At 43.4% G+C, this 26,851-nt stretch overlaps 1 long non-coding RNA gene across 1 annotated transcript; it reads left to right on the plus strand.

Annotated features, from left to right (window-relative positions):
• On the plus strand, window positions 500–25,700 carry LOC102168203. Its single transcript, XR_310857.3, has 3 exons — window positions 500–573; window positions 21,202–21,313; window positions 25,472–25,700. It is a non-coding gene; the product is annotated as an uncharacterized LOC102168203 (long non-coding RNA).

Consider the following 26,851-nt stretch of genomic DNA (forward strand, 5'->3'; position numbering starts at 1 on the left):
TTAGTTTTTTCCATCCTCTTCATTAAAAATATCTCATGTCCTTGAGCTGCACCTCATGAAGGAGGAACGAGAGTGTCCCTGTTTCTCCTGACACTTCTTATGGACTGTGTATCAAGGAACCACCCCTGGGGACCATCGGGCCTCACACCCTTCTGGAAAACTGACTCTGATGAACCAAATTCGAGGTGAGAAGGAGACAAGAGCAGTAACCACATGAAAATTACGTGGTTTGTGTTTAAATCAAGACACCAAAATCAAAGGCGGCATGTGACAGACCCTACATTGTTGCCAGAATTTACAAAACTGGCCTCTTTTGCCAGGCTGAGAATCCACAGAGGCTGGCCAGAGAGAAGTCTGAGGAGCAGCCAGGAGCCTCTCCAGTTGTGATGTGGAATTTGCAAGAGGATCCTGGGCCAGGGTCCACAGAATTGCGTGTGTCCTGCACCAGGCCGTGTCAGCACACCATGTTTCCTAGCTCTCTGGGAACCCAAACAAAGAAGAGACACCCATGGCAACCTGATTGCCAAGCTGTGCCTCCCTCTCAGCCCCCCAGATCTGGTGTCATCTTTACAGGTAAGCTGGGGAGTGTGTGAGGGTGGGTAGAGTAGGTCGGTGAACATGTACTTGGCTGAACAACCTTCCTTGGTAAGCAGGTGGGGCCCATCTGCGTGGAGGTCACTGGGTGGGTGGAGGCCTTCCTTATCTAGCATTTTCATTTTTAAAAAATCAGTTTATTGTTACTTGAGTTGTTATGGTGTTTTTTTTTTTTTTTTTTTTTTTTTTTGCCACGCTGTGCAGATTTGTGGGATTTTAGTTTCCTGACCAGGGGTTGAACTTGTACCCTTGGCAGTGAGAGTGCAGACTCCTAACCACTGACCACCAGGGAATTCCCTCTAGCATTTTCATAAGTCCTGTCTGACTCTTCAGTCATGTCTGACTCGTTGAGGCCCCATGGACTGCAGCACGCCAGGCTTCCCTGTCCTTCACTCTCTCCCCAGAGATTGCTCAAACTCGTGTCCCTTGAGTCAGTGATGCCATACAATCATCTCATCCTCTTTTGCCCCCTTTTTGTCCACATGTAAGGTAGGCTTATTATATTTGCCGATGAAACAAAGCCAGGATAGTAGGTAATTCTATAGGTGGCAGAAAGAAAGCTCCAAAAGATTTTAGGTTTCAACCAAGCATGAACTCTAACAGAGATAGTTGATAAATCTCAGTTTACATCCATGAAGTCAGTTCCACTGTCTTCACATCACTGGGGAAGGCGTGCTGCCAACTCCCTTCCAGAGTATCCAGCTCTCAAGGTCTTTCTTTTGGCCATAAAGCTTCCTTCAGGTCTGCAGACCTCTCCCTGGATGCCTGTCCTTGATGAAGTGGTTTCTGAAGCCACATGGGCGTGTCTCAGCTGACCCCATGCTGTGTCCGCCTTTGCTAATACCATCCAGCTCCGGGGGCCCCACGTGGGGGATAGAGTGGGACCTGGGTTCCTGGAGCCACAGGGGAGATATGACATTCCATGGACTGGGAGCTGGGCAAAGGTTCTGCTGGAGCCCGGGGTAGGCTCTGCCGCTGAGCAAGAAGGGGCCCCCACGTGCTGGAAGCTGCCGGTGTGGAATGGGCCTTCCCGGCACTGTGGCCACTGCTCTTCATGACTTCTGGTGCCCAGACAGCCCGATGCCCAGTCTTGGAATCCTGGGGTCTTCAGGGCTCTGCTCTCTGCCAGCTCTGCTTCACTTGTTTCTTTCAAGACCTGCCGCCCACACAGCTAAAGATGTCTTTAGGGGTATATATATATACATTTAAATACTCTCTGATATATTTTTTCATTTTTTTCTTTTCTCTCCCAACTCAAGTCCACACACACACACACACAGACACACACACACACACAGCCTTCTGTGAATATTGGAAATGGAACCAGTTACTCTAGGTTGCAGTAATTACTTTTATTTAACTCAAGTTGGGAACTTGTGAATCAATTCCATGCCCATTAGCAATATATGCTTGAGCCAAGCAATTTTTTTTCTCTCTTTTTTTTAATAGGACTAGACAGTGTTGAATCTTTGAAAAAAAAAAAAAAACTGGTGAATCTGGAAAAAAAAGAACAAGTAACAGTTTTTTTTTTTTAAACTGACAGCACATTCCATCTACTCAGCAATGTAGCCCTAATGAAGATGTAAGTGTAAGGAAACCTATAATTGAATCCAGCATGCAGCGAGGATCATTGAACGGAATGCACAGCCAGCTGAGAGCTAGTGTGCTAAGGGGTCTGATCCTGTCCGGGTGGCCAGCACTCGGAAATATTTCTGGATTATGTCTTAGGCAGTGATTGCCATCCTCGTAGCCAAGAAAGAATAAAAATGGCTTCGAGCTAAGTCAGGGAACACCTGAGTTGCCTTGGATAAGGGTGCCCTTTGGTTGATAATTTAAAGGGTAAGGACCTAGGAAAGGTAGTCCTAAGAAATAGCAGTGCTGGATTGGACTGCTTCGTGGGGCTTTCATTCCGTTTCCTTGACAGTGCTTGGCAGCTTCCTGCACAGGGGCCTGAGGTGTGGGTCTCCCTACATCGCAGAGTTGGGGCAGCCCCTCGGGGACATGCTCTCTGGTCCCAGCCCTTGGGTTTCCAGCTCTCAGAGCAAACCTGATCAGGCCTGCTGACTAGTTCCTGCATCTGAGGACCCCTTTGGTGTGTGGGTCTGCGTGGGAGGGAGCCTAGAGTGGAAATATGTGTTTTCCTTTTGAAATTCCTTATTGATGATTCACTGCCTGGTGTCCCTGAGGCCCCCAGCTGCTCTGCCCCCTGCCGTGGCTCCCTGGAGATGCAGATCCTGATGGTGGAGCCTTGGCTTCTCACCACTTCCTGGCTGGGGAGGGAGAGAGCTTCTCTGCCGGAGAAACTGTGCTCTGATCCACACCTGCCAAACAGGAAGGCTTGGAGCGTTCCTCTGCAGGCCTATCAGACCAGCCAGCTGTGCAGAAGGAGCATCAGGCTAAGAACAGTTTGAGTTTGATTGCCTCTGGCCAGCTCCCCTGGGACCCATCACTCCCCCTTGCCTTCTGATGAGCCGAACATTACTCAGTTCTTTGGGTCCTCTGCTGGGTCCCGCTGCCTGATGGAAATCCCTAGAGCTGTGCTTGTGTGGCACTGGTGACAGATTTACACAGCGACCCCCACCAGCCAGCTGCCGCCACTCCTTTCCCCGGTCCCTTGGGCTCAGCTGCATTGCAGCCACGGCCTTCCCTGGAGAACCGACCGGACGTGCTGCTGTGCCCTGTCCCCAGGCTCCGGAGACCAGCCTGGGGAGCCACAGGGAAGTCCCTCTGTCTGCTGAGCAGGCGGCCTCAGTCTGGACATGCAGCCCTTTCAGCTGTTGAGCTCTTTGGAAGACACATTCCAAGGACATTCTTTCTGTCTGGAGCAGGGACTTGGCCTGAACGACGAACCAGAAACCGGAACAAACTGCACCAGTTTGCTCAACCTCGAACCAAATCCAAATTTTTTTTTTTTTTTTTTATCACTGAGAACCAAACCAGAGTTCTGGGGTTTGGTTAGGTTTGTTTTCCCACCAAAGAACATTTAGTGAACAAGGCTGAGCCGAAACAGGGCTCATCTGTCTCTTCAAGTAACAAGAGGCAATGAGAAAGGAACCTCACATGGATTTTTGGACTCAGTTGGCTCATGGGCAGAAAAACACTAGAAGGCAGGGTTAGGCTACAGAAATGGCACCAAGTCGACTCCAGGATGGAGAAGCAGTGTGGCAGATCTCTGTTCAGAAAGCAGGACAAAGTCATGATTTCACATCTCTGGGGAGGGTGCTGTGAGGTGTGGATGGCTCAGAAAATTACTACCAGCAGCCGTGATGAATACAGGATGCCAAAGCTGGTTGCAACCACATACAGAAGGCAGGAACTTTGATAAAATGGTATATCAATTGATTTTTCAGAATTGTTTTTCCTGGTCTGTTCTGGTCTAGTCAGTAGGTATTTCCTTGCTATCTGGCACATGCTGGAGGAGATCCAAAGAAGTAACAAGGGCCTGAGCCCTGCTCTCTCAGAGCCCTTGGTAAACTTTGGATGTGTGCGTGTGTGACACTGCTTATTGTACCATAGAGAAATGGTGATGGTTTAAATAGTGTATCTCCAAATTCATGCCCACCTGGAAACCCAGGCTGTTACTTTTTCTGGAAATAGGGCCTTTGCAGAGGTACTTAGTTAAGGACCTCGGGATGGAGTCATCCTGGACTCAGGATGGACCCTAAATCCAGTGACTGTTGTCCTTATAATAAGAGAGGGGGACACAGAGACAGATGGAGAAGAAGGCCATGTGAAGACAGAGGCAGAGATGGGAGGGAAGCAGCCACAAGCCCAGGCAGGCCTGGGCCACCAGGCCCTGAAAGAGGAAGGCGGCTCCACGGTGCCTTGGGAAGGAGCACAGCCTTACTGGAGCCTTACATGTAGACTTCTGGCTTCCTGAACTGCATTGGAGAGTAAATGCCCACTGTTTTAAAGCCACCCAACTTGTGATGATTGGTGATGGCAGCCACAGAAGGCCAAGGCTGAAGTCCCTGGGACCCCAAGGGCTCGCCGCACCCACGTCTCCTTTCTGAGGAACAGTGGGGTCTTCTGTATGATAAACCACATTTGTGTCTTGTGACCTCGCTACCCTGGACACACATAACGGGATCAAGGATTAGCTGGAGATGTGAGGATGTCCATCCATGGGGTGCCTGGCCCCTTACCAACCAGTCCTTTGAAAGAGGGAGACACACAGGCTGAGCAGGGGATTGACGGGCAAGATGTGGAGCCGTGAGGCAGAAATCATGAGACAAGCAGAGCAGGGAGAGACAGACAAGCTTGAGCAGGACAGTGTCCCCAGAATCAGCAGCCACATTGCCTATGGCGAGAAGACAGGTCACTGTTTCCTCCTTCAAGAAGCCTGAATCTGGCTACAGCTGTGATTGCGTTTGTTTCCTGAGCTCCTCTGCTTCCTCTGGATTCTTCCAATTCATCTGCCACGTCCCGAGGAAACAAGAGCCCAGGCACTTCGCTGTTCCCTGCAATCTGAAACAGTCCAACCACACACAACACAGGTGAGCCCGCTGTAGAAAACCAGTGTACATACAGTTGTGTTCAATCTAAGGCCCACCCAGACAGACTATTTTCCGGCTGTGTTACAGATCGCTTAACCTCTCCGAGCCCCGATGCCTTGTGCCATCCTTCAGAGGCTTTTGTGAGGGTTACATAAGCTATGGAAAGTGGAACAGCCATTACTATGCCTGGCACAAAGCACACCCTCGATCATCTCCTTCCCTTCAAGTGATAGTAATTCAGAGACTAGACTTGAGTCTAGGTCTTCAGTGTTAGAAACTTCCAGAGTGAACCAGTCTGACAACTGAGATTTCGAAAACACTTTGGTTGGGTTCAGTTCTGAGTTCACTAGCAAAACTTAAATTTAGTATGGTTGGAAATTTAGCAACTAAGTATGGTTTGGGGTCTTCCTACGTCTGTTTGTTTGTTTTTATCTTGATTTAGTTGATGTCCCGGAGAGAACCCACTCATAGAGTCTTCATTCAGTCAGCAGAAATCTTGCAGAAATCGATTTCTGAACCCAAGAGCCTGCCCAAACATTCCCTAGTTTATCAAATAATTTTTAGAAATCTGATAGGGATTTTCCTGGCTGCCCAGTGGGTAAGACTCTGTGCTTCCAATACAGGGGGTACAGGTTCAGTCCTTGGTTGGGGAACTAAGATTCCACATGCTGCGTGGTGAGGCCAAAAAAAAAAAAAAAAAAAAGTTAGAAATCTGTTAACACTCACTACTTCTCTGGACTGTAACAGTATTATGTAGCCAGTTGAGAACTCACCCCACCCAGGTTCCCCAGTGCCCTGCCCTCCTCTGCTCCTCCAGCTCTGAGCCTCCCCATCCCTCAGTTCTTTAGAGAATGAAGAACTTAAGTTCTTTTTTTAATGTTGACATGTGGAATCATTTTCATCACAGGCACAGCAACTTAAGAAAAACAAAGGAGAGTTAAGGCAAAACAGATAACATTATGTCTCAAGTCCCTTCTCTCCTCCAGGTCCTATCTCCTCTTCCTGACAATTGTGCTCGGCAGCCTGCTCTGGAGCTGAGCAGTTCTGATTGGTGGGTCTCCCCCAACACATGCTTCCTGATGCATTACCTAGTACTGTGCTCCTGGAGCAGCACGGGGTGGTGAAAGGCAGGAGAGAAGCGTTTGGTGTGAATGGCTGAGAATACCAGCTTTAGATAAGGGCTGGTGAGGGATGGTGGGACAGGAAATGGAGATGTACACAGAGACTGAGAGGGCTTCTACTTTTTTTTTTTTTTTTTTTTAAAGATCTGCAGCAAATATGGCAAAATGTTTAGATGAAAAACTTGCTATGTGTATTCTCGAGACTTGCTTATAATATTTGGAATACCTTAAAAGACAGCTTTTTTCCCCAATATAGTTTATTATTATAAGATATTAAATACTGAATATAGTTTCCTGTGCTATTCAGTAGGATCTTTTTGTTTATTTTATAGGCAGTAGTGCATATCTGTTCATTATAAACTTCTAATTTGTCTTTCCCCTACTTCTCCCCTTTGGTAACCATAAGTTCATTTTCTATATATGTGAGTCTATTTCCATTTTGTAAATCAGTTCATTTGTATCATCTTTTAAGATTCCTGGTGTAATTGATATCATATGATATTTGTCTTAGACTTACTTTACTTAATATGATAATCTCTAGGTCCATCGTTGTTGCAGCAAAAGGCATTATTTAGTTCTTTTTCATGGCTGAGTAATACTCCGTTGTGTATATATACACCACATCTTCTTTATTCATTTATCTGTCAATGGACATTTTGGTGGTTTCTGGGTCTTGGCTATTGTGAATAGTGTTGCTATGAACAAGGGGTTCATATATCTTTTTAAATTAGAATTTTATCTGGATATATGCCCAGGAGTGGGATTGCTAGATCATATTGCAACTCTATTTTTAGTTTTTAAGGAACAATTATACTGTTCTCCATAGTGGTTGTACCAATTTACATTCCCACCAACAGTATAGGAGGGCTCCTTTTTCTTCTCCCCTGCGTTTCTTGTATGTAGATGTTTTTGATCATAGACTTTCTGACTGGTGTGTGGTGGTACCTCATTGTTGTTTTGGTTTGCATTTCTCTAATAATAATTAGTGATGTTGAGCATCTGTTCATGTGCATGTTTGCCATTTCAGCTTTGTTTTAAAAACTACTGGCAAAGAGAGATGTTGGATTTAAAAGCATTTTCTAAATGAGTATACTACCCAAAGCAATCTACAGATTCAGTGCAATCTCTATCAAGCTACCAGCGGTATTTTTCACAGAGCTAGAACAAATAATTTCACAATTTGTATGGAAATACAAAAAAACCTCGAATAGCCAAAGCAATCTTGAGAAAAAAGAATGGAACTGGAGGAATCAACCTGCCTGACTTCAGGCTCTACTACAAAGCCACAGTCATCAAGACAGTATGGTACTGGCACAAAGACAGAAATATAGATCAGTGGAACAAAATAGAAAGCCCAGAGATAAATCCATGCACCTATGGACACCTTATCTTTGACAAAGGAGGCAAGAATATACAATGGATTAAAGACAATCTCTTTAACAAGTGGTGCTCAGAAAACTGGTCAACCACTTGTAAAAGAATGAAACTAGAACACTTTCTAACACCATACACAAAAATAAACTCAAAATGGATTTTAGATCTAAATGTAAGACCAGAAACTATAAAACTCCTAGAGGAGAACACAGGCAAAACACTCTCCGACATAAATCACAGCAGGATCCTCTATGAACCACCTCCCAGAATACTGGAAATAAAAGCAAAAATAAACAAATGGGACCTACTTGAAATTAAAAGCTTCTGCACAACAAAGGAAACTATAAGCAAGGTGAAAAGACAGCCTTCAGAATGGGAGAAAATAGCAAATGAAGCAACTGACAACTAATCTCAAAATATACAAGCAACTTATGCAGCTCAATTCCAGAAAAATAAATGACCCAATCAAAAAATGGGCCAAAGAACTAAATAGACAACTAAATAGACATTTCTCCAAAGAAGACATACGGATGGCTAACAAACACATGAAAAGATGCTCAACATCACTCATTATCAGAGAAATGCAAATCAAAACCACAATGAGGTACCATTTCACGCCAGTCAGAATGGCTGCAATCCAAAAGTCTACAAACAATAAATGCTAGAGAGGGTGTGGAGAAAAGGGAACCCTCTTACACTGTTGGTGGGAATACAAACTAGCACAGCCACTATGGAGAACAGTGTGGAGATGCCTTAAAAACCTGGAAATAGATCTGCCTTATGACCCAGCAATCCCACTGCTGGGCATACACACCAAGGAAACCAGAATTGAAAGAGACGTGTATACCCCAATGTTCATCACAACACTGTTTATAATAGCCAGGATATGGAAGCAACCTAGATGTCCATCAGCAGATGAATGGATAAGAATGTTGTGGTACATATACACAATGGAGTATTACTCAGTCATTAAAAAGAATACATTTGAATCAGTTCTAATGAGGTGGATGAAACTGGAGCTGATTATACAGAGTGAAGTAAGCCAGAAAGAAAAACACCAATACAGTATACTAACACATATATATGGAATTTAGAAAGATGGTAATGATAACCCTGTATGCGAGACAACAAAAGAGACACAGATGTAAAGAACAGACTTTTGGACTCTGTGGGAGAGGGAGAGGGTGGGATGATTCGGGAGAATGGCATTGAAACATGTATACTATCATGTAAGAAATGAATCGCTAGTCTAGGTTCGATACAGGATACAGGATGCTTGGGGCTGGTGCACTGGGTTGACCCAGAGAGATGGTATGGGGAGGGTGGTGGGAGGGGGGTTCAGGGTTGGGAACTCATGTACACCTGTGGTGGATTCATGTCATTGTATGGCGAAACCAATACAGTATTGTAAAGTAAAAAAATAAAAAAATTTAAAATTAAAAAATATATATAAAATAAAATAAATAATAATAAATAAAAATAAATAATAAATAATAAATAAAATAAATAAATAATATATATATAAAATATTATATAAAATTAAAAGCATTTTCTGTGTTAGATAAGTTTTTAATAGCACTCCATACAGAATTTGCTCTGTGAATGGGAACTTGGGTGTTTTTAATGACTTGGGTGTTTTGAAACACCTCAGCTTTGAATGACTTCCTAATTAAGCATATCACTGAGATCAAGGTTGACATAGCTTTTTCCTCCGGTTTATTTCTCAAGATTGTTCCTTGCTGGATACAAAGAGAAGTATTTGTGTGATCATTGTGCTTGGCTGGGGCACTCGTGCCTGGAATCAGTAGCCCATGTGGGGACTCTTTGTGGAGTTCCAGAACAACTCTGTGTTGAGAGGGGGCCACTGAACGCTCACCCCTTGTGTGCTGGGCTTGTGTAAGTGTCCTCAGATCTTGGTCCATTGCTCAGATGGTGCTCCTGGTGAAGACCTGTGGAGTCCCAGGGCTGGGGCAGGGCAGCAAGTTCATGCACAGGACTGAGGCAAGCTTTAATTTGCTTCAGAGACGGTTGAGGACTAGGGAAGCACTATTTATGGAGCCTTGAACCGCTTCATTATGACCCAGTGCTGTTCAGATGGGTTTTTTGTTTTGTTTTGTTTCTCTATTGAGATATGTAATTATCCTTTCCTGGGCTATGAACTTTCAGACTGTGGAGAAGACACACATACACACAAAGACCTCCCACAGCTTGTGCTGATCTGCTTGGCTTTCTAGGAGGCGCTCCTGTTGATCTCAGCCAGTCCTTTGGGCAACAAGTGGGCTGAACAGATGCAGTGGAGATTTGGAAGTCAGAGGTGAGCTGCTGCGTCTTGGGCTTGTCTCATCACTTGGATGAACTGCCTTTTTCTCATCTTTCTCCTGGCAGTGGTAATATCCAAATCGAAATGCCGCTGACTAAATGAAAGAGCCCCTGGGGGCCCATTTGAGGAACGAAATAAAGTAATGTTCATTATAATCCAAAGTGGAAAATACCCACGAGTTGGTGGTGATATAAACAAATGATTGATAGATTAATAAATGAGGGAGAAGAGACAAATCTCTCCTACAGATGAATGCCAGATACTTTATGCCAATGCTTCATCCTGAAGGAGGGGTGTATGTGAGCTGCACATAGCATCTTCCTTCTAGGTGACTCTGCTATGGAGGACCTGACTGCCAGGTGATCTAGGCTAATGTCAGCAATCATAAATCAACTTGATGGCATGTGCCCTTGATATGTTTTGATGAAAATAGCACTTTACTTCTATGATCTCCCTCCCCCCAAAAAGTATCCTCAATCTAACCATGAGAAAAACAGCAGACAAATTCCAATAATAGGGCAACCAACACTGGACCTTACCTGTGTTCCTCCAGACTGTCAAGGTCACAAAAAACAAGGAAAGTCTGAGAAAATGTCACAGCCCAGAGGAACATAAAGAGATATGAATAGCTGAATATAATTTGGTATCCTGGATAAAAACAAAAAAACAGCTAGAACCACAGAAATCTGAATAAATGATGAAATTTAATAATAAGATATAAATATTAGTCCATTAATGCTGACAAATATGCCATATGAATGTAAGATGGCAACTGTGAGTGTGAGGTGGACTAGTTCTTAAATGAGAACTCCATAGAATCTTTGCAATTTTTCCTGTAAATCTAAAACTGTCATAAAAAATAAAGCCTCAACTTAAAATTTTAAAGAAAACAGGAAAAGTATGCAGAGATGATCACAGCGAACATTTGTGTTGCACGCATGCATATGCAATTAAGGTTTTGTCATATTTATTTCAAGCTTATTAAATAAGTAAATTATTAAAGATGAAAAATATTGCATGGATCAACTGAAAGTATGGATATGTATATAAAATAGATAATAAACATTTACTATATGGCATGGGGAACTATGTTCAAAATCTTATAATAACCTGTAATAGAAAAGAATGTGAAAAAATAAATGTATAATTGAATCACTTGGCTGCGCACCTGAAGCTGACACAATATTGTAAATCAACTATACTTCGATAGAAAAAGATTTTAAAATTCTCTCAAATTCCCCCACCTCCCCCCACAATATGGACATGAAAGTATTACAGCATCTATGTTGCATGGAAGCTAGTCACAAGTTCTCTGTCTCATCCTACCCTGAAAAGTGGGCTGTATTTCTCCACTCTCTTGAATCAGGGCCGAATGATGTCATGCCAGCGCAGGATCTAACTTTGACAAGACTGACTGCCTCTGCTTTCTCCCTCCTGGAGCCCAGCTGCCATGCTAGGGAGTAGCCCAGGCAGCCGTGTGAAGAAGCCCAGGATTCCTCACTTGTTAGCCCAGCTGAACTCTCAACCATGTGAGTCATTCACATGGAAAATGCATCTTCCAGCTCCTGACAAACTAACCCTGTCCATACCTCTTGAATTTTAGGAAACTGATTTTAATTGCTTTGGATCTGTGGTTAAATTTGAGATTGAGATCTTTAAAATATCAAGTTTATATTCTAGCTTCTAGTTCAGAAATATGGTGGTGGTTGTTCAGTTGCTCAGTCATGTCCAACTTTTTGTGACCCCATGGACTACAGCATACCAGGCTTCCCTGTCCTTCACCATCTCCTGGAGTTTGCTCAAACTCATGTTCACTGAATCGGTGATGCCACCCAAACATCTCATCCTTTGTCATCCCCTTCTCCTCCCGCCTTCAATCTGTCCCAGCATCAGGGTCTTTTCCAGTGAGTCAGCTCTTCACATCAGGTGGCCAAAGTATTGGAGTTTTAGCTTCAGCATCAGTCCTTCCAATGAACACTCAGGGTTGATTTCCTTTAGGATTGACTGGTTTGATCTTGGAGTCCAAGGGACTCTCAAGAGTCTTCTCCAGCACCACAGTTCAAAGGCATCAATTCTTAGGTGCTCAGCCTTTTTTATTGTCTAGCTCTCACAATCCATACATGAATATAGTATGTTCCAGCATTTATTTAGTCTTCCTTAATTTCTCTCATTAATGTTAATATTTTTTATGCTGATACAAAGGGTATTCTTTTGAAGTGTTATTTGCCATGTGCCTTTGACTATTATATACAAATAAAATTGATTTATTTTCTTTTCCTTTTTTTTCAGTCTATTCAGCTATTTATGTAAGATTGGTATCATTTCTTCTATAAATATTTAGAGGAATTTACTCAGAGGAAAGCCATTTATGCCTGAAGGTTTCATTGTATAGACATTATTGATTACAGTTGATTCAGTATTTTTAATGTGTGTAGGACTAGACCAAGTTTTTTATATCTTCTTGTGTCAGTTTTTTTGTTAGTCTTGTTTTTCTGAGGACTTTTTAATCTAAAATTTTAAATTTATTAACAAAAAGTTGTTCTTAATATATTATCATTCTCTTTTAAATATCTCTAGGTGTTGGACTGATGTTCTCTTTTTCATTGAAGGTAGTAATTTGTGCCTTCTCTATTTCTTTCTTATCATACTTCCAAGAAACCTAACATTTTAATTATTCTTTTACAAGTGCCAGCTTTGGGAATGTTGATGTTCTCTTCTGAAAGTTTGTTTTATATTTCATTAATTTCTGCTCTTAGTTTTTACTATTTCTTTCCTTCTCATTTCTTTAGATCTAATTTGCAGTTCTATTTTGAGATCGATACCTAGATTTTTTTTCATCCTTTTTTCTTTTAAACTGTATGCATTAAGACTATCACTTTTCTCATAACAGGCAGTTAGTCACATCCCACATGTTTTGATATATTTTCATTATCATTTACTTAAAGATATTTTCCAATTGCCATTGAAATTTTTTTCCGTGACCTATTTAAAAGTGTATTACTAAATTTCCAGGCATTTGAGAAATTTTTTTTTTTTTATTGATTTCCAGCTTAATTTTCTGTGGTCTGAGAATGTACTCTGAGAGATTTCAATCCTTTGAAACTTGTTGAAACTTCTTTTATGGCCAGCATAAATGTTCCATGTACACTTGAAAAGACTGGACATTCTTTTGGGCACAATGTCTGTACATGCCAATATATCAAGTTTATTCATTGTGTTATTTAGATTTTATGTATCCTTACAGATTTTTCCTGCTTATTGTATCTTTTATTTAGAGATGTGTGTTAAAGTTTCCATTATGAGTATAGATTTGCCTTTATTTCCTTATAATTTTGTCAATTTTTGTTCTATGTATTCCAAGTTATGTTTTCAATGTACATGTAAATTGACAAATTGATCTTTTCTTTGAGAATTAGTTTCTTAATCATTATAAACTTTTATCTTTATCCTAATTATGCTTCTTGCCTGGAGTCTACTTTGCTGTCAGTACACCTTATCAGGGGCTTCCCTGGCGGCTCAGCAGTGAAGAATCTGCCTGCAACGAAGGAGCCGCAGGAGGCACGAATTCGATCCCTGGGTTGGGAAGATCCCCTGGAGGAGGGCAAGGCAACCCACTCCAGTATTCTTGCCTGGAGAATTCCATGGACAGAGGGGTGTAGTGGGCTATAGTCCATGGGTTCACAAAGAGTCGGACACAACTGAGTAACTAACATTCTTTGTAGTAAGCAGTATAAAATTGAATTTTACTTTCTAATTTGTTTTTATAGTTATAGACTTTGAATTGATCTACTTAATCCACTTACATCTAATGTTCAGTTCAGTTCAGTTCAGTCGCTCAGTCGTATCCGACTGTTTGAGACCCCATGAATCACAGCACGCCAGGCCTCCCTGTCCATCATCAACTCCCGGAGTTCACTCAGACTCACGTCCATCGAGTCAGTGATGCCATCCAGCCATCTCATCCTCTGTCATCCCCTTCTCCTCCTGCCCCCAATCCCTCCCAGCATCAGACTCTTCCAATGAGTCAACTCTTTGCATGAGGTGGCCAAAGTACTGGAGTTTCAGCTTTAGCATCATTCCTTCCAAAGAAATCCCAGGGCTGATCTCCTGCAGAATGGACTGGTTGGATCTTCTTGCAGTCCAAGGGACTCTCAAGAGTCTTCTTCAACACCACAATTCAAAAGCATCAATTCTTCGGCGCTCAGCCTTCTTCACAGTCCAACTCTCACATCCATACATGACCACTGGAAAAACCATAGCCTTGACTAGACGGACCTTAGTCGGCAAAGTAATGTCTCTGCTTTTGAATATGCTATCTAGTTTGGTCATAACTTTTCTTCCAAGGAGTAAGCGTCTTTTAATTTCATGGCTGCAGTCACCATCTGCAGTGATTTTGGAGCCCCCAAAAAATTAAGTCTGACACTGTTTCCACTGTCTCCCCATCTATTTCCCATGAAGTTTCCCATTACATCTAATGTAATTACTGTTATATTTGGGTTTATATTTACCATCATGCTACTTGGCCAAGCTACTGGATAATAAGTGGAAATAATAGTTAACCCTTCCTTCCACTCACTTCCTCACTCTGTCTCTCTCTTGTTCCTCTTCCTACCTCATTGCTGATGCTGCTAAGTCACTTGTGTCTTGTCTGACTCTTTGCGACCCTATGGACTATAGTTCACCAGTTTCCTCCGTCCGTGGGTTTCTCCAGGCAAGAATACTGGAGTGGACTCCCACGCCCTCCTCCAGGGGATCTTCCCGACCCAGGGACTGAGCCTGCATCTCTTAGGTCTCCTGCACTAGTAGGCAGGTTCTTTACTACTAGCACCACCTGGGAAGCCCTTCCAACCTCATTATCTGCTGCTTATTTTTGTTTCTCTTTGCTGTGCCCCTCTCTCTTCCCAGACTTTCAATTATCGGAGTTCCCTCTTCAGAGGCCTGAGGATAGTTTCATCTCTACATATTCGTTAGGTGATCTTACCTGTTCTCAAGGCTTTATGTAGGTTGCCAACTCCAAAATTTATAGCTTCACCCTTGACCTCCTCCCTGAACTTCAAATACATACATCTAATGTCACGCGTCATCGTCTAGATGTCTAATAGGCATCTCAAAACTAGTGTTTCCAAAACTGAGGTCCTCAGTGAGCCCTTCCATGCAATCTTCTTCATATCAATAAGTAGCATCTCTGTTTTTTCACTTCTTAGGTGCCAAACTGGGGACCCTTCTTGACTCCTCTCTTTGCTAATATCCAATTCATCAGGAAAGCCTGGTTGAAGCTGTCTTCAAAATATACCCACAGTCTGACCACTTTCCCCCACCTGCTTGGCTCTCAGCTTGGTCCAAGCCTCTGCCAGTTCTCACCTGCTTTATTGCAATAGCCTCCTACCTGGTCTCCTTGCTTTCAGACTGGCTCCCATGAAGCCTGTTCACATAACTGCTAGCATGCTCTTTTCAAAGCATGCATTATATTACACTACTTCTATGCCTTCTATCTTAATTAGAGTAAAAGCCAAAATCTTTACCATGGCCTAGAGCCCTGATTGATTTAGCTCCATTTTGCCTTTCTGTCCTCACAATCTCCTATCCTCTCTTCATTCACTCTGCTCAGTCAAACTGACTTCTCTGCTTTTCCTTGTAAATACCAAGCATCCCATCATCTCAGGGGCTTTGCATGTGCTGTGTATCCTCTTCCCTCATACCTCTGCATGGCTCACTCATTCACTTTCCTCGTTGGTCTGGTCTAATATTCACTCATGGACCATCTTAAATAAAACATCAAAGAAGCCCTCGTTTTCTAAACTTGTGTCAGTTTTTCCCATAGCCCTCATCACCACGTGATGTATTATATATTCATTTAAAAATTTTTTTGACACTCTGTTTTCCTCCACCATAAGCTATGAGACACAAGAACTTTGTTTTATTCACTGATGTATCTTTAGAACTTAGGTTGATGTCTAGCATAGAGTGGGCCACCCATAATAGTTATTGAGTGGATGGATGGATGAAATGCATTTTTACAACAATCCTGTGAAGTTGACAAGGGGAGATGTTGTTATCTGCATACCAAAGAGGAAGTTGAAGCTCAGAGCCTTGAGATGATTTATAGAAACCACAGAGCTGTGAAGTGGCTTAGCTGGAGCGCAAACAAGTCTTCTGCTCAGTTCCGGGCTGATTCCACAGCCACACATATCTCAGCCATGGCAGATTCCATACTGACAGCCAACGATGACAAACATTTTTGAAAGCAAGGGTCAGCCAGACTCTAAAGTCTTCTTTGCTCTAGTTTCCACACAGATCAACAATACCAAACGTGGGGGAGTGGCAGGCCTTTTGATGTATGTAGTATCTTCAAAGTTTGCCATGGGTGGAGAAGAAGTGGAAGCTGAGTGAGTTCTAAGTGTCCTTGCTACCAAGAATGATGTTTCTCTCAACTTAGACATATTAAGAAAGCGTGTAGGTCTCAGAAATCATCTTGCAAACAAGAAGGGAGAGTTTCAGTTACAAGAGAAATATTGCTGGATAAATGGAGGGAAAAAAAGGAAAGGAGGAAAGGAAGAAATTATATTGTTGATTTGAGATGCTGAATCAAGCCATACCTGAAGTAAAGGAACTACCTCTGGGCTTAATAGTAATATGAACCAAAAATTCCTTTCAGTGTTTAAGCTACTTTGAGTTAAGGTCTCAATCAGTTATCACAACAAGCATTTGAGAGAAGGGACATGGACCATTTTATTCAATGCTCTGTTCCCAACGTGCAGGGTATTACCTGGCATGTAGTAGGCAATATGCTCAAAATATATGTTGAAATGATAATAAATGACGAAATGTCCATTTTTCACTGTTTTTGACATAGTCTGACTAAAACCCCAAATCAAGTTCTAGGTTCCACAATATTCATAAGAAAAATTAAATTGTTTATAGTGGGTGGTTTTTAAAAAGTATGTTTAAAACTTTGGGATCAGACAATCCTCGATCTGTGACCTTACGAGCATGTAATCTCTCTGGAACTCAATTCCTCAATTTATGAAACAGGGGCGATAGTACCCAATTCACAGGAGGATGGTGGGACTGAATGAGGTAATGTCTGTCTGCCACCAAGTCGGCCTCTGTTAGATCTTGGTTTATGCATGGTGCCAACAGCATGTATCATGGGATGCTCAGGGCAGATCCAGCATATAGGAGGCTTCACTGTCATCCGAGGAGATATGAGGGACAATCTGGGGCTGTGAGAAAAGTTGGCTTTGGAGGCAGATTGAGCTTGAATCTTGTTCATTTCCTACTCAGCCGATCTCTACGGAGGGCTCACTTTGTGCTGGCAACTTTTCTAGACACCTGGGGTCCAGCAGTAAAAAAGACAAAAGATCTCACTTTGTGGTGCTTTCATTTCAGGGAAATGAAATGGGATGTCTACAGTAAACAGCAGAATAAATCAGACCACATCTGTGTTACAAAGAAAAGTAAGCAGTTTATTAACTCTATGACAAGTTATTTTTAACTTTGGCTTCTTCCTCTTAGCACAATGCATTTAAGATTTATCCACATTGTTGAGTTTAACTGTAGTTTGTAGTTTTTTAAGGAGAATTCCATTATTGGATGTACTACCGTTTGTTCATTCAATTGAAACATAAACATAATACTTTGGGGATGTGTTTCAGTCGGAATTCTCCAGAGACACAGAGCCAATAGGATGCAAATATATAGAAAGATATATTTTAAGGAGTTGGTTCATGCAATTTTAAGGAGGCTGACAAGTCCAAAACCTGCAGGATGTGTTGGCAGGCTGGAGACCCAGGAAAGAGCCCAGGTTACAGTTCAAGCCTGAAGGTCATCTGCTGGCAGAATTTCCTCTTGCTTTCTGAGACTTTTTTCAGGAACATATATTGGTTAGATTTTTTTTTTCAAATACTGTTTTTGTATTTATTGAGATGGTCATTGATTATTTTGCTACAATGATAAATTACGTAGCTCAGCTGGTGAAGAATCCTCCTGCAATGCAGGAGACCTCAGTTTGATTCCTGGGTGGGGAAGATCTCCTGGAGAAGGGATAGGCTACCCACTCCAGTATTCTTGGGCTTCCCTGGTGACTCAGATGGTAAAGAATTCATCTGTAACTTGGAAGACCTGAGTTCGATCCCTGGGTTGAGAAGATCCCCTGGAGGAGGGCGTGGCAACCCACTCCAGTATTCTGGCCTGGAGAATCCCCATGGACAGAGGAGCCTGGTGGGCTGCAGTCCATGGGGTCGCAAAGGGTTGGACCCAACTGAGCGACTAAGCATGCACATGTGTGATGAATTACATTGATTCTCTTTATATATAATGCTAGATTGAATTTGCTGAGGATTATTTTAATATATATTCATGAGAGATATTGGTCTCTATTTTTCTTGTAATGTCTCTGGTTCTGATGTCAGAGTAATGCTGGCTTCATAGAATGAGTTGGGAAGTATTTCATATCTTTCATTTTTGAAAGAGATTGTGTAGACTTGGTATAAATTCTTAAATGTTGGTGGAACTCACTAGCAAAGCCACCTGGGCCTGGAGCTTGCTTGTGTGAAGGTTTTAAACCAAAATTTTAATTTCTTTATTAGATATAGGGCCACCAGAGTATCTATTTATTCTTTTTTTTTTTTTTTTTTTTTGGTAAATGAGCTTAGTTGCTCTGCAGCTTCTGGGATCTTCAGAGATCAGGGATTGAAGCCATGTCTCCTCTATTGGCAGGTGGATTCTTTACCTCTGAACCACCAGGGGATTACTCTATTTATTTTTAAATAGCTTCTAGTAGTTTGTGTCTTTCAGTGAATTTGTTCATTTCCTCCAAGTTGTAGAATGTTTTGGCATAATGCTCAAAATATTCTTATGTTATCTTTCTGAAATCTGTAGAATCTGATGCTACCCCTTTCATTCCTAATGTTGGTAATTTGTGTCTTTTGTCTTTTTCATGATAAGTCTGGCTAGATGTTACTTTTCTCAAGGAACAAAAAAACCTGTTGATTCCATTGATTTTGTTTTTTCTGTTTTCTGTTTTATTTGTTTAGGGAGTGACCTTCATTTTTTTTCTTCCACTTACTTTACGTTTCATTTACTCTTTTTTTATTTTCTAGTTTCTTAATATCAAAACTGGTATCATTGATTTGAGATATTTCTTCTTGGGCATTTGGTGCCATAAATTTCCCTCTGAGTCTTGCTTTACTTACAGCTACCCCGGGGACCATAGCCTGCCAGGCTCCTCTGCCCATGGGATTTTCCAGGCAAGAATACTGGAGTGGGTTGCCATTTCCTTCTATAGGGGATCTTCCTGACCCAGGGATTGAACCAGGGTCTCCCACACTGCAGGGAGACTCTTTACCATCTGAGCCACTAGAGAAGCCCTTATATCTTACAGATTGTGGGTTATTGTATTTTCACTTTTTAATTCAGTTCAAATGCTTCATAATTTCTCAGTTGACTTATTCTTTAACTCATGGAGAGAGGAGTGTGGTGGGCTATAGTCCATGGGGTTGCAAAGAGTCAAACACAACTGAGCAACTAACACAGTCACTCTTTAACTCATGAGTTATTTAGGAGTGTATCACTTTGCTTCCAAGTGCTGGGATATATTTCTGTTATTCATCTCTAATTAAATCCCACTGCTCTCAGAGAACATGCATTGTGTGACTTGAGTTCTTCCAAATGTATGAAGGCTTGGTTCGTAGCCCAGAATATGCTCTGTCTTGGTGAACGTTGCGTGTCCACTTGTTCTATGTGCTTGCCACTGCTGTCAGATGACCTTTATCACCTCTGGTATTATCCCGTGTCTGAAATTAAAAGAAACCCTCCAAGCTTTTTAAACAATTAATTTTAGCATGGTGTGAATTTTCCATCTATTCACTTTAACCTATTTTGGTCTTTATACTTAAAGTAGGTTTCATGTGAATGACAGGTAATTGTTTTGCTTTAAAATATATCCAATAATTCCTACCTTTTCAAGGGCAATGTTTTTATCATTTCCATTTAATGTGATTATTGACATGGTTAGGTTTAAATCTACCATCTTGCCATTTATCTCCTTGTCTCCTATATTCTCTATGTCTTTTTTTTCCTCCTTTTCTGATTTTTGGATTATTTTTAATTATTTTTTTTGTTTACTTTTAGCCATACTTTTTGTTGTTGTTTTAGTGGTTGCTTTAGGCTTTATAGTATTCATCTGCATCTTATCAGAGTCTTTCTTCAAGTGACAATTATGTTGCTTCACGTATAATATAAGAATCTCACAGCAGTAGATTTGTTTCTCCACTCCAGCCTTTATGCTCTTGTTTCATGCATTTTACTTGTACATTTTATAAACCCATCAATGTAATGTTATTATTTCTATTTAAATAATCCATTAAAAAGTATTTAAGTATTCAGAGTCTCATATTTATAAACAGAGTTACTAAATCTCATATTTACAGCAGAGTTATCAGTGCTTTTTATTTCTTTATATAGATCCATATTCCCGTCTGTTAAAGCTTCATTCTGTGTCTTAAGGCCATTGGTTAGTCCCTTAATTTGGCATATTTGAGAGAAAGTATTCCCTTTTCCCTTCACTGCCTTGCTGGCCACTTCATTTCATGAAACTTCTATCCTTCTAAACAGTGAGTACTCAGACCCTGGTTCCTTCATCCAGGAGAAAAAAGAACCTCTTGGATGTTAGTTTCTCATGTCTGGCATTGCATCACAAAGGGTTCCAGGGATCGTGTAGATGGCACACTAGATTGATTCAGTGTCATTCCAGGCCTCAGTTTATCTCATAGTCCCTGCAGATAGGCTGAGAACTAACTAGAAAAAGCTTGAAAAGTTCTTTGGGAGTGAAAATACACCGGAAGGCTTGGAGTCTTTCTGACCATCCTAATCTGCAGCGCCAATCATTCTGCCAGAATCCCGGTAGTTCTGCCTCGCTGCTTGCATGCCGATTCTGTTACTGAGGCTCCTAGGGGGTGTCTTTATTCATTAGGACTTCATTGCTTTCACTGAGTGTGCTTTTTGACGCAGGATGTGATTACAATAACCAGAACTAAATTAAACTTGTCAAAGTAATAAAGAAGAATCCTTTAGAAGGATGGATTATCCGGAACTTTTCTTTCAAATTGACACATCTTCCTATTCCTTGAGCATGTTAAAAGGGAGAAGGGTTCCCCTTGACCTTTACTTTTTACCCATGGCAAAAAAATACTCAAAAAGATTAGAGCTTATTATCATTACCATTTAAATATTTATCCATTAATTCAGTGAGTGGCAACTAAATCTCTTAACATTTAAATTGTTTGGTGTTTGACAGTTTGCCATTGACGGTTTGCCTTTACGAATAAAAGGATATCAGAGTTTTGAGTTGGAGGGACACGGGAGCATCTAAAGTGCCGTATCATGATTCAAAGGTACAGGAAAAAAAGGTAAGGAAAGAAAAGCCATTTGACGATAATGTTCGTGGCGTTTTCCTTTTGCTCTCCCAAGTGTTGTGATGTACGGTGGTTAACTCACCAGCTGCTGGTGACTGGTTCCTTCCCTCCCCCCAGGTGCCTGTTCGGAAACTGTGACTACTCAGTCTAAAGTGCCCCTAACTTGTTGCTGTGTGAATTCCTCTTCCGCTTTATTTTCCTCTGTAGTACTTATCTCCATCTGGAATCACATTATCTGTTTCTTGCCTGCCTCCTTTACTGGAATGTCAGCTTCAGAGGGCAAGGAATTCTTCTGTTTTCTTCATCATGCTATCTCTAGTGGCTCAAACAGTGCCTGGAAGGTAGCACGTACTCAGTAAATAATTGCTGAATGAATAAATACACATGTAAATGGATAAATGACTTCTAGAGAAGATAATTGAATTTTAACATACCACTTAGTACCAGTACAGACATGTCAATGCTATATTTTAAACCAATTTGATTCAATCTATAAACAGTTTTTACTTAAAAAAATTAATTTATTAACTTTATTTGGGGGCTAATTACTTTACAATATTGTAGTGGTTTTTTTGCCATGCATTGACATGAATCAACAATGGGTGTACATGTGTTCCCCATTCTGAACCCCCCTCCCACCTCCCTCCCCATTCCCTCCCTCAGGGTCATCCCAGTGCAACCAGCCCTGAGCACCCTGTCTCATGCATCAAACCTGGACTGGTGATCTATTTCACATATGGTAATATGCATGTTTCAATGCTATTCTCTCAAATCATCCCACCCTCGCCTTCTCCCACAGAGTCCAAAAGTCTATAAACAGTTATTACTAATCAAAGTTGGAATGGGCCAGAGGAAAGAAAAGATTGGGGAAAGGGAAGAGTGTTGATGACCTCAACTCACAAGGTTGAGATACATATGGCAGTGACAGAAGAAGAAATAGAGGTTTCAGTTATTTAAAGTTGCAAAGGTAATCAATGAATAAACACACACATACATAAGCAACTTTGGAAGGCAGAGAAGGATAGCCAAGTGATAGCAGAATTGAACCATATGTTTATCCTTTGTATTAGAGGCAACAGATATTATTTACAGTTAATAAAGTAAGAGGGAGGAATTAAGCATATATTTCAGAGCAGTAGAGTCAACCAGCTAAAGAACTTTAAACAGAAGCAGTAGAAATCCTCAGCAGTATGCAAACAAGCTAGCTTTATCTCATCTGAAAACAAATTACCTTTTATTTCCCATTTAGCTTCTGTCCCATTTCTCTGGACCTGGTTATTCAGTACAATGATGGAAATTATAGACTAGAAATGGAGAGAATGGGCAAAGCCACAAAGAAAGGGAGGGAAGAAGAAGGCCAGGGAGCAGGAGGATGCATCTGTGACCAGAGGCCTGAGCCCAGAGTTGGCCCCCAGGGAGGATGGGGACTGTTTATCGCAGATTTGCCAGTGCTGACAAGGAGCTGTAGATCACCTGAGTAGCTACCTGGGGGGAAAGCTGAGCAGATGAATTGTGATGCATTAAATCCATGGAACTATTCTGCAACTACGTACCAAAATGGGTTTGGTTTTGTCTATGGATGAGGAAAGCTACGATGCCTCAAGAGAGAAAGGCGAGCTGTGGATGTGTGTGTTGATAGCCCCAAGCCAAAAGGCTGCCTATGCACGTATTTTATGAGGGCAGGAGAGGCGGAAGGTTATCCTCTTCCTCCTTTAAGAAGAGGGAAAGAAGTGAAAGTGTTAGTCCCTCAGTCCTGTCCCACACACTCTTTGCAACTTCATGGACTAGCCCACCAGGTTCCTCTGTTGATGGGATTCTCCAAGCAACAAAAATGGAGTGGGGTGCCATTCCCTTCTCCAGGGGATCTTTTCAACCCAGGGATCAAACTCAGGTCTCCTGCATTGCAGGCAGTTTCTTTACTATCCGAGCCACCAGGGAGGCAAGTGCAGATGAAAAGAGGGTGGGAAGAGGTGATGTTTTTCTTTTGACATCATAGTGTGGACACGGGTTGCTTTTGTAAAGTTTGAAGAGAAACTGATGAAGAGGGAAAGAAAGAGTTTGTCCGGCATAAAGTGTGAACAGAAGCAGAGGCATGATCCATACGGACATGACACTGGGAGCAAGATGGGTGACTCCCTCCCTTCTGAGTGTGGGACGGGGTGGTGAGACGCGGAGGAAGCAAGCCGCACTGCAGAGCTGACCCTCTGAGAAGAGGCTTGTGGTTTCTGGGTGGGGAGGCTGCCTGCTCTGGGGTCAAGGCTCCTCTGTCAATGGTGATGACGGGACACACGGAGAGCCATACACCCCCTGGGGAAGGTCAGGCTGCGGAACAGCAGGTGAGGGGCGCGGCTGGCCGTGCTTGAGGCTGGGCGAGCTGCACGGCGGGGCTGCTGCAAGGAGGGGGCACCGCGAGGGCAGGGGGAGGCGGCGGGCAGCTGTTGACCCTGGGCCGTTCCAGAGCCTGGGCAGTGCAGCAGGTGGCAGCGCTGACACAGACACCCTGACAGTAAATGCTCCAGGCGCGGGGGCTTGGGGAGAAAGTCTCTGACGAGATGGTTGCAGAGAGCGCTTTCCGGTTGCAGCTTGCTGACATTGCTCTCCTCTTGGCCCTGGCGGACGCCTGTCACTCCAGCACTTGTGCCTGGCAGAGGGAGAGGGCCTGCCTTAGGGACCAGTCTTCCTCAGCCCTCTTACCACGAAGTCCCTGCGTGGTGTAGCCTTGCTGACTCGGCCCCCAGGGCACCTGCACCCCATTGACCAGGCTCCTGGGCTCACAGGTCAGGGATGCGGGCTGTTCCTGGGAGCACCCCCCTTGCGTCACTGCACAGGAGCACCTTGCCCCTTGTGGACTGTTTCACCTTTTCTCCTCTCCTCACCGTCCCTCAAAGCCCTTTGCTCCCCTCTGCGGCACCCCTGGGATCCGTTTCCTTTTGGATGGAGCTGGGGTGAAGGGGGGTGGGGGTGGGGGTGTCTGCAGGGCCTGACTCCTCCTAGCCCACTCCCTGTCACCTCCCTCTTCCTAGGCCCTAGGTGCTCCCTGCTTGCCTGGAAGATCTCCCTTGACCTGTACATGGCCTAGGAGCTGGAGGGGAAGGTCCCGCTGCCTCTTTACAGGAAATAGACACAGACTCATCAACACGGAATAGCACTCTGGAAAGGAAGTTCTTGGCAAGCTTAGAAATTTAATTTTCCCTCCATGCCCCCACAATGCTCTCTGTCTGCGAGTTTCCTTTGGCTCAAAAAGACAAAGTATTAGATTAGGACCCAAGGACCCTCAACGAGGGGTCACTGCAAGTTGACATACGCCCAGCTAGACATTTGAGGGCTCCCCCAAGCCTGACCACCTCTAGTATACCCTCAACCCTACCTCAGATCCCCCAAAAGATTTCAGGTGGGGAAGGAACCCCCACCCACATATGGCCTTGGTGTCCACAGACTTATGCTGTCTTTCTCTGTGTAACGGCTCCTATAAAATAAAACCTTCTCAGGCCCAAATCTGCTCCTCCTGCTCTTCTCCCTCTGCTCTGTTTCTCTACAGAGTTTCTTTTACGACGTGGTTTAACTTCTACCCTAACACCTTCCCGTCAGACTCTTCTCCGCTCTGTGCAGGACCATCCATGATCTACGTGGATGCAAGCCTTGCCTGCTGGCATCTGACACTCTGCGCTTCATCCTCTGAGCTCATTCCTCTCTTTTTTAACTTTGAAAATTTATTCATTTATTTGGCTGTGCCGGGTCTTAGCTGTGGCACACAGGATCTTTAGCCACTGCCTGTGGGATCTAGTTCCCTGACCAGGGATCGAACCTGGGCCCCCTGCATTGGGAGCGTGGATTCTCAGGCCCTGGACAGCCAGGGAACTCCTTGAGCTCACTGCTTTCTGAAGACACATTCTCATAGTTGTCAGTGGATCCCTGACCCTTACTCTCTCCCTCCACCATCCCCTCCCCTCATTAAAAGCCCAGAGTTTGCTCATGAGGCATCAAAGCCAATTGCCACAGTTCCGGTCTCCTCTGTCAGTGATGGACCTGGGAATAATCATCCTGTTGAGTCTGAGCAAGGAGATGTAAGGGGGAGTCTGCTAGGAGACTTCAGGGAGCATTCTACTTAATAGAAAGATTACGTTATGCCCTAATTGCCCTGCTGTCTAATAGGCAAATGATGCCCGCGTGTGGGATCTGCAACAGCCATTTTGCAACCATGAAGGATGACCTGCCACCAAATGGGACAACCTGAGACCTCGGTGACCAGCCCCGCCTCCCTCTGGACTTCTTGCAAAGTGACATAGTAAGGCCTGCATTGTTTCAGCCACTTTTCATTTGATAATCCATTACTTGTAGCTAAGAGCGTTCCAGGCACTATGCAGGGTACCCACACACCATGGATCTGCCCCTATCCCTTTAAAATCCATCCTATTCATGGTAACAACATTCTCTCTCTGTGATGAAGCTTCAGTAATGTCGCCTTCCTTGCCTAAAGTTGGTGGGAGTTCCTGTTGATCTAGCAATTTGAGCTACAATTTCCTGGCAGGTCTGGCTTGAAAGAAGAACCTCTCAGGGGAAGCCTGCAGCTAATGAAGCCTCCATGAGAGCTACTACAGGCTTAAAAGTCTACGTAGATGTGCTCCACTGGCTGTAAGGGGCTCTTGGGACCCAGAGAAGTGATTGTCACCCATGTATTAGAATCCTCCTCTGAAGGCTGGTTAAAAACACATTGTTGGGTCTCATCTCAGAGGTTCTAACTCAGATCTGAGGGTGTGTCAATTCATAGCCATATTTTGAAGTTATGGCACTTCTTCCCAGGGCAGTGGGGATTTTTGAAGGGTTTTAAACAGCAGGGTGTCATCGGCTTGGGGCTGGCTTTCTGACACATCCTGGCTTCCTCCACTCACTTAGTCAGAGGACTCTCCTCAGTGCTTTCAGTGGGGCCAACCTTTACTCACGAACAGGCTGAGGGCCTGCACAGAACCCTTATAACCACACCAAATACCCTTGCATTTTTGAACTCGAACCTGGCACCTTCCATGTGCTGCGTCCTTTCTAGATGAGAGCTTGCACACACATCTCCTCATTTGCCCAACCCTGGAGGAGGAAATGGCAACCCACTCCAGTATTCTTGTCTGGAGAATTCCATGGACAGAGGAGCCTGGTGGGCTACAGTCCATGGGGTTGCAGAGAGTCAGGCGTGACTGAGCACACAGCACGTGCGCTTCTTTTCCAAACGTGCTGCTCTGCCTGCCATAGCCCGTTGCTTTTCCCCCCATCCTTGATGGGTCCAGGCTGCCCCTTGGGGCCCCTGATTGGCATTCCTGGTATCTGATTTCCAGGAAGAGGGCGCCTCATGCTGTCGGTGTGCATCCTGAACAGGTGGCCCCAGCAGCAGAGAATTCTCCTCTTTGTGCGCACAAATGGGAATTTACAAAACTCACTGCAAAACCTGGCTAAGCCCTCTGCTGAGTGTGAAGAGCACCACAGAGCCACGCCGACCATGCCTGGCCCCCCTGTCTTCTGCCCAGGGGACACTGGCAGCCGCCT

The sequence above is a fragment of the Capra hircus genome, chromosome 20 (genome assembly GCF_001704415.2).
Source record: "Capra hircus breed San Clemente chromosome 20, ASM170441v1, whole genome shotgun sequence".
NCBI classification, from domain to species: Eukaryota; Metazoa; Chordata; class Mammalia; order Artiodactyla; family Bovidae; genus Capra; species Capra hircus.